Below are 9,590 nucleotides of genomic sequence, written 5' to 3' on the forward strand. Positions count from 1 at the left end.
TGAAGGAGCCTTGAATCTAGGTTAGAAACTGGTTCTTTCTCTATTGGCAAGAAATCTTCAAATAAACTGAATAATGACTTACATATATACATATATACATACACTTTCTATATCCTAATTAAAGATTTACATATATGCCAATAATAATAATTGGTGCACTTGGATTTGTAAGTAAATGCCTAAGTGACAGTTCAGATAAGCTTGGAGTCTCAGAAAAAGAAACCGACCAACACACTTACACGTTACTAATACAATCTGTAAAGGGTATCAGCAAAAATATACAAGTTCAAAATGTAACATTTTGTTTGCGTTATTCGCGTTTCAACAACGGAGCACTCCACAGACATGTGTACCCTTAACGTAGTTCTCGGGGATATTCAGCGTGACACAGAGTGTGACAAGGCTGACCCTTTGAATTACAGGCACAACAGAAACAGGAAGTAAGAGCGAGAGAAAGTTGTAGTGAAAGAGAACAGCAGGGTTCGCCACCATCCCCTGCCGGAGCCTTGTGGAGCTTTTAGGTGTTTTCGCTCAATAAACACTCACAACGCCTGGTCTTGGAATCGAAAGCGCGATCCTATGACAGCGAGTCCGCTGCCCTAACCACTGGGCCATTGCGCCTCCACAAAAATGACTTTAAAAATACGGTAAATATTTCGTAAAAGACCCGTTCGTAACCTCGGTGTAAAATAATTTTTTTCCATAGGTTTTTTTCAAGTGCATTCAAAGTATCTCACCTCTAAAGGTTTGGCTGCTATTTCTAACACGCCATGCTACCACGTAACAGCTATTTGTGATAAAAGCCCCGAAACAGAACGTGCAAGAAATAGCAGCCAACTCTTTCCGTTTGTGGGGAAAGGAGCCGTTTACGCGTGATTTCGATGTCACATTCGTTCAAAGCATGATAAATAACCTGGAAAAGAAAAAAGAAGTCACAAAACAAAACTCCGTTGGTGGGAAACTCAGAGTTTCCAGGGAAACTCTGAGGTCCCCACAATTCTTCCCCCCTTTCTTTTCCGGAACTAAGTGGCTTGTGGTGGGTTTGGATGTGAGATACGTTGAATGCACTCGAAAAAATCCTGTGGAAAAAATTATTTCACACCGAATACGAATGGGTCCTTTACGAAATATTTACCCAAGATCGGGACAGGCATACGAATAGAAGGATCGAAGAGACTGGCAAAGCAAAGGCTGAGCTTCTGGGGGAACGGAAGGAAAGAGACAGAAGCAGAAGAGATCAGGAATCGGACTCTCGGAGAGCTGGACGTCTGGCGAAACAGAAGTTAAAGAGGCAAAAGAGGGTGACGTCATGCATCGGGTGCTCATGTGAATACAAACGGAATAAAACTAGCTTTGCGTTAATCGGACCACGGGGTAATGAGATACGCATTTTTTTCGGGTACCTTTATCAATCGCCAAACCGGCGTATAATAGGGGAAATGCTTTGAAAGTAAGGACACCATTGAAATATGAATACACACAGAATAACAGAAGTTTCGCGTAAATCGGAACAAGGATTCCTGAGATACGCGGTTATTTTGGGCATCTTGAACTATTGGTGCTTCAACGGCTCACGGGTAGTCTAGTATTATGTAATATTACGTGTGTGTGTATAACAATTCAAAGAACTCGTTGTGCATCCTTAGAAATCTACCAAGTAAACTGTGCCATTGAATTTTGAAAATTGCATGTATGATGTATCGTTCAATAGAGCAGCCAGCATATACAAATATACAACAATACTCCGGCATCTCGTAATTTCAATACTCCGGCATCTCGTAATTTCAAAGAAGCCATTAAATATAATAGATGAACACAACCGGCGAGAGAGAAGAGTAGAGAACGACTATGCAATATAATGTTCCAAATTCGGTACATATAACCATTCTCATAAAAGAAACATTTCTTAAGCTTGTGAGAAAATATTATTCTTGACATACGTACGGGAAAAGGTTTAACACCAAATCGTTTAAAAAGAAAATTACTCTACACCTATGAACAGCAGCGTCATTGTAAAATCCATAAATGATTTAAATAAAACAGTAAGACTCGGAAGTGCAAATACTATTCTCTAGCTGTATGTCCAGTAAACGGAAACTGACAGAATGAATTTGTTACGTATGCGGCCACTATCACCTCTCATGTTAACACAAATGGTTTTCATTACATAGATATAACAGCAAAGAAAATGTAGGGGCTGACACCATCTATATAATTATATGTTTAGAACATTTCAAAGAAGAATTGATACGAAATTTGTAGGATATTTACGGTTTGGGAAAAATATACTTCTAAGCTAAAAGTTTTAATAAAGTGCTGCGTAGAGGGTTGGCCAAAATTCCCCTGACAGTACTCTTTTACTGCTTTCAGTCATTTGACTGCGGCCATGCTGGAGCATCGCCTTTAGTCGAGCAAATCGACAACAGGACTTATTCTTTGTAAGCCTAGTACTTATTCTATCGGTTCTTTTTCCGAACCGCTAAGTTAGGGGACATAAACACACCAACATCGGTTGTCAAGCGATGCTGGGGGAACAAACACAGACACACAAGCATACACACACACAAACACACACACACACACACACACACACACACACACACACACACACACACACACACACACACACACACATATATATATATATATATATATATATATATACGACGGGCTTCTTTCGGTTTCCGTCTACCAAATCCACTCACAAAGCTTTGGTCGGCCCGAGGCTATAGCAGAAGACACTTGCCCAAGGTGCCACGCAGTGGGACTGAACCCGAAACCATGTGGTTGGTAAGCAAGCTACTTACCACACAGTCACTCCTGCGCCCAAATCAAAATTTCATAAATACTAATATGAAATCCTGTATTGACTCAAATGGAAAAAGGTGTCGCTCAAGAAGGACTTCAGTTTGAACAATTTTCATGATGTTTCATACTTAGATGCTTTTATTAAATTCCTTCAGTTGTTAAACATAAATAAATCTTGGAATTAAACGGTTTTCATTTACTATCAGACGACTTTTCGCCAACCTTGTATATGTGGAATTAAAGATTTTCTGTATGTCGTTGCACTGGAAAACGCTAAGGGTATTCAAGATATGCTTATGTAGCAATGAAATTCGGATTCGGTCCCACTGCGAGGCACGTTCAATAAGTGTTCGCTATTATAATACCGAATCTACAAATCACTTGTGAGTAAATTCGTTTGACAGAGACTGTGAGTGTGCCTTTGTGTTTATGTTTGTCTCTCACCACTTGACAATCAGTGTTGGTTTGTTTACATCTCCGTAACTTAACTATTTGGCGAGAGGAGTTGGTACTAAGATTGGTTGTTATCGACGAAATGCTACAAGGCAGTGCGCTAGTATGACTGCAGTCCAATGAATGAAAAAAGTAAACCTGTAAATGAGGTTTGTGTCCTTGCCTGCGCGCGCGCGCATGTGTGTGTGTGTGTGCATAAACGTCTTAGTATATCATATCCGTCTTTGTTTTTGTATATCCGTTTTATACTATTCTTTATTTCGCTAAACATGCGAAACTACCTGCTGATGTGAGTGGTATCGCATGCCCCAATAAGAATAACATCAGACCACAGTCCTATCCATGAGACCTCAGTCCTATTCATGAGACCTCAGTCTTATCCATGAGACCGCAGTGTTATTCATACACCTATTCCTTTTAATATTCTTCTCATTTAAGGCGACGAGCTGGTAGAAACGTTAGCACGCCGGGCGAAATTCTTATCGGTATTTCGTTTGTCTTTACGTTTTGAGTTCAAATTCCGCCGAGGTCGACTTTGCTTTTCATCTTTTCAGGGTCAATAAATTAAGTACCAGTTGTGTACTGGAGTCGATCTAATCGACTGGCCCCTCCCCAAAAAAATTTCGGGCTTTGTTCCCAGAGTATAAAAGAATATTCTTCTCAGTTTCAACTTTATGCAATTTGATTCCCATTTTCCCTTTCCTTCAGTATCTTGCATTTTATTTTAAGATACTGTTCGATCTTTAATCAATTTGACAGTAAATTATTCCATTAATAAGCCAATTAGCCAGTGTAGAGAAACACTCTAGGCAACATAGTGGAGAGAGAGAAGTTTCTATGGAATATACATTTCTTTTACATTTCCTGTTTTTAGTCACTATTCTCTTCTCCAGTAAAACTGACAGTGACTTCTCTCATCGTTTGTTAATAAACTTCACCAACTGAAAGTGCGATGCTATAGTTAAACAGTAAACATATATTTAGGCAACAAATTTACTCAGTCGTCAGAGTGTTGGACCATAAAACTGTTCAGCATTTATTGGACTTCCTACTTTCATATCTATCTGGACTCATCCTTACTTTTCATCCTTCCGGAGTCGATAAACAAGTACTAATTAAGGGCGGTAGGATGGTGAAATTATTGGATCGATGAATAGATGCCTTTAAGACTTTATAGTCTTATGCATCTCAGATAAAATCTGGCTGTGGTCTTCGGACCTAATCCTTGGTTCCATTTAACAATTCTACCTAGTTTGATGCGTTTTGCAGTGTTCACTTTGTTATAGACATTCGGCCTTAGTCTTCGATTTAAAGATTCTCTCGCTTCCTTTAGTAATTGATGCTTTAAAAACGGTCTTGAACACGTCTCTCTTTGCATCAAACTAAACGATCTTAATAGAATATATACAGGTAAATTAAATAGGGATATAATTCATCCATTCATTTTCGCCGTCCACTAGTAGTTGGAGTAGAGACCTCGTGATTCTGATCCGTGGGGCTCTGCCGGCTGGATTCCCAACTAAGACTATGGATATAATTAAACAATTTCGACCTTAGTCTATTTTTAAGTCTGTCAGTTGGCTCGGCTTGAAAAAGCTGTCTTGAGAAGGATTTACAGGAAACACATTCCTTAAATACTTGAATATTTATTACATGCAAACGCTTGAACAGGCGCGTACGCACGAGCACACAAACACACACATACACAAACACACGCGCGCTCACACATATGCACACACATACGCACTCATGTTTAGCCATTCAGCCGAACACACGAACACATACGCGCGAGTTTTTGAATCCGCGTGCCGGAATGGACGTAAGGGATACAGCAATGACACATGACAAATGCATAACGACCGATGCTGCACAAATAATGCAAACTGAATACATGAAAGATTTGTCGCCAAATTTGATTTTAACAACCGACACAGATGGACAGGAAGACATTACCCGAGGAGAAGGAAAAGGTGAAAACATTAATACTAAATTGAAGGAATCTCCAACTAATGTTTAAAGTATTATAGACTGTATTTTCCAGTTATGAATTCACTATTATTTATATTGCTTTCATTCCAATATACAAACATACATACATGCAAACACACACGCATACCCACATACTTACAAACATGCTTAAATGCATGCATATATAGAACCTATATGTACATACATAATATATACATATAGGCAAATCCAAGAACAAAAAAAAAAGCAGGGGGTGGGGAAACAACGAAAATTCAATTGGACTTACACAGTGAATGGATAACTAGATAGAAAGAGAGGTGGGGAGATAGGTACATAGATAGATAGCAAGATAGATATATAGATAAATAGATAAACAGATAGACAGATGGATGGATAGACAGGCTGATAGACAGATAGATAGATAGATAGATAGATAGATAGATAGACAGATAGACAGATAGATAGATAGATAGATAGATAGATAGATAGATAGACAGACAGATAGGTAGATAGATGATATAAGGAGAAGTCAAAGAAGCTATTTCGGAGAGGGTCCTACTTTAACGTAACTAAGATAAAACATATACTGTATGAATGTAAATGAAAGAGGGCCTTGCATAGAAAAAATTCAAGACTCTTCTGCCATCACGGTACAGCACATAGATTTGATAGTGTGTGTATATACATGTATATTTCTGTGCATGCACATTTCTGTGCGTGTGTGCATTTGTGTTTACACACGGATCACTATTGAAGATTTAATAAGAATAAACAAAAAGGTGCAGAACCAAATGTACCTAGTTCCATGTCCTATTCCTTTGTTCATACGCAGACAATCCGATTAATAATATTTAAAAAAGCTTGGCTTTCTAAATCCACGATTGTTGAACTGTATTAACAACCTTCACAGTAGCTGCATTTATATGAAACTTTCTAAGCTTAAGAGTGAAACATAATAGGGTCTCGATTTTATGAAAATAGCAGCCGAATTTCCTTCAAATTACACCTCACTGCCTTTAAAATCATGAAGGTACATTTTAAAATATCACCTTTAATATCCCTAAAAGAACGAGATGGTCATGGCTAGAATGTATATGATTACATTTCTGAGCTATTGAACAGGAGCAAAGAACAACAAATGATATTTCAAAGCTCATATATTTAGTACTCTTGAACTAAACATGTTGGAAAAGCTACTACGAGGGTAGGATATCTTGCAGAATGTCACTACTCCCGACTACTTAATTATTAATTAAATATTAAAGAGAGTAAGACGCTCAGAAATGGCGACAGCATCGTGGACTAGTTTGTCTTGAGGTTGTGATGTAGGTGGTGGCTTCAGTGAGCGAAATAAAGAATTGTATAAAACGGATATAAAGAAACAAAGACGGATATGATATACTGAGACGTTTATGCACACACACACACAAATACACACACACACACACACACACACACACACATAACTACGCGCTCACATACACACACATACACGCAGGCAAGCACACAAACATTACGTCTGTAGTAATGTATGAAAGAATATAGAACTCTATATGTATTGTATGTATATATGTGTGTGCGTGTGTATATATGCATGCGTGTGTGTATATACGAATATACATGCATATGCTTATATATCATTTGTATTATATATATATATATATATATATATATATATATATATATGTATGTTTCTAGGCATGTTTATATGTGTAAATAATAAAATGTAACATGATTACATATGATTGATAACTAATATATATATATATATATTTATATCATATAATATGTGTGTGTGTGTGTGTGTGTGTGTGTGTGTATCATGTGTGTATGTATTTATGTATGTGTGTATATGTATGAACGAATGTGTATGTGTGCATAACTGTTTGACTTCTATTCAAGTTTTGTAATCTCTATATACTGAGAAAGAAAAATTTGCACAATTGAGGAATTATAAAACGGGAAGGGATTTAAAGAGCGTGCTAATAGCGTGCGAGTTGTCATAGAAACTGTTGCCAAGAGAAACTAGACATCCTTGTCAATTGCTGCAATATTCTGTAGTCTGTTGTGTTGCAGCAGTTAATGTGACAATGACAGAGTTTGCGCTCCTGTGTTGGCATTCTTGTAAATGTGCGACGACGAGACTTAGTTTTAGAAATAGTTAATCGCTGATAACTTACAACCGTAGACTGCAATATACATTCCTATACACACATATATATACAATATGTACGCACACACACACACACACACACACACACACACACACACACACACACACACACACACACACACACACACACACACACACACACACAATGATTACGCCAATATTTTTAATTGTAACTATATTTATGTGTTTGTGATGTGTCTATCTATCTATCTATCTATCTGCTTGCCTGCCTGCCTGCCTGCCTGCCTGCCTGCCTGCCTGTCTGTCTGTCTGTCTGTCTGACTGTCTGTATGTATGTATCTATCTATCTATCTATCTATCTGTATGTCTATATGTCTGCCTGACTGTCTGTCTGTCTGTCTATTTATCTACCTATCTATTTATGTTTGTCTGTCTATACGTACATACATACATACATACATACATACACACATACGTACATACATGCAAATATACAAATATATACATATATACACAGGAGTGGCTGTGTGGTAAAAAGCTAGCTTCTCAACCACATGCTTCCGGGTTCAGTCCCACTGCGGAGCATCTTGGGCAAGTGTTTTCTTGTATAGTCTTGGGCCAACCAAAGCCTTGTGTGTGGATTTGTTAGAGGGAAACCGAAAGAAACCCTTCCTGTATATATATAGAGAGACTTCGATATTATGTAAATACTGGAATTTATCTGTAAATATAATATGTGTAGCCATGATAAAACTCCGAGTTTCGGATATCAGGGCGGAAACCTACGCCGGTATCTCTTATCGGGCCATCAAAAAAAAAAAAAAAAAAAATGCTATGAAAATGATCGTTAAACAAAGGGAAATTACTGTATGATTGACCGTTATTAAGACAAAAGAGCTATTAGAATGACCGCTAAGTAAGGGAGTAAAAAAGTCCATGGCAACCGCGAAAGCACGATTGTGCATTGCTATGAAGATTTTTACTCCCTTACCTTTACTCCTTCCTCTTAGCGGTCATTCTAATAGCTCTTTTGTCCTATTAACGGTCCCACAGTAATTTTCCTTTGTTAAACCATCATTTTCATAGCATTTTATTTTTATGGCCCGTTAACTAAAGAGATGCTGACGTGGGTTTCCGCCCCGACATCCGAAACTCGGAGTTTTATCAAGGCTACCGAATAATTGTCACATATTATGTTTATGTGTGTGTGTGTGTGTGTGTGGTATTTGTGTCTGTGCTTGTCTCCCACCATCGCTTGACAACCGATGTTGGTGTGTTTACGTCCCCGTAACCTAGCAGTTCGGCAAAAGATACCGACAGAGTAAATGCTAGGCTTACAAAAAATAAGTCCTGGGGTCGATTTCTTCGACTAAAGGCAGTGCTCCAGCATAATATTATGTTACATGTAACATTTATCTATTTATCTAGCATATCACAATCATGCGTGCGCGCGCAGAATTGTGTACAACTCTGCCTGTCTCAGGGTCTTATGTTTTAGTTTAATTTCCTAATACTCGTCAATTTAGAGTGAAGGGATGTAGTCTGGTAATTAGGCCGTTTTGATCACGATTATTACGTTGTGAGTTCGATTCTTGGGCTAGGTGATGTGAATACGTGACTTCACTTCAGGGTCTTCACCGCCGTTTTCACTAAAACGGATATCGGCTACAGCCGATGGTTAACCTGTGCAACGGATTAGCATCCCATTCGAGAGGTAATTTCCTGCTCTCAGTTGCTTAAACTCCCATCATAAAATTGTATGGGGTCCAGGTAGTTAAAATTTTAGATGAATGTGAAATAATTACATATGTATAGTTACTGTATCTATACACCACTCCAATACCATGTACACGTAATGGTTAATAACCTTCGTAAATTTAGTTTTGCTTTACTGTAAGGAATCTCCACATGCACATTTATACATATACAGACAATATGCATATATCTACCTACCTACCTACCTACCTACCTACCTACCTACCTACCTATTTACCTACCTACCTACCTACCTACCTACCTACCTACCTATCTATCTATCTATCTATCTATCTATCTATCTATCTATCTATCTATCTATCTATATATATATATATATATAAAAGATAATAAGAGTAAAAAAACTACAGAAGGCTTGTGTTACATGGTTAAAGTATATATTTAAATTACGTCAGAAAAATGTTCCAAAAAGATTTTATAACATTTTTCTGACATAATTTAAATATATACT

The 9,590-nt window shown here is 37.8% G+C and overlaps 1 protein-coding gene across 9 annotated transcripts in view; it reads left to right on the forward strand.

Annotated features, from left to right (window-relative positions):
* LOC106875208 (dual specificity calcium/calmodulin-dependent 3',5'-cyclic nucleotide phosphodiesterase 1A) overlaps positions 1–9,590 on the forward strand; it is a 1,568,460-nt gene that overhangs the window by 569,695 nt on the left and 989,175 nt on the right. Inside the window, exon 1 of one of the 9 annotated variants that reach the window (XM_052973335.1) lies at positions 5,091–5,231. The exons of the other annotated variants lie outside the window; for them this stretch is intronic. The gene's annotated coding sequence lies outside the window, so the exon portion shown is untranslated. Of the gene's footprint in view, positions 1–5,090; positions 5,232–9,590 lie in introns of those variants that run through there. 9 annotated transcript variants of the gene reach the window in all.

Source organism: Octopus bimaculoides, chromosome 1, assembly GCF_001194135.2.
Source record: "Octopus bimaculoides isolate UCB-OBI-ISO-001 chromosome 1, ASM119413v2, whole genome shotgun sequence".
Lineage (NCBI taxonomy): Eukaryota > Metazoa > Mollusca > Cephalopoda > Octopoda > Octopodidae > Octopus > Octopus bimaculoides.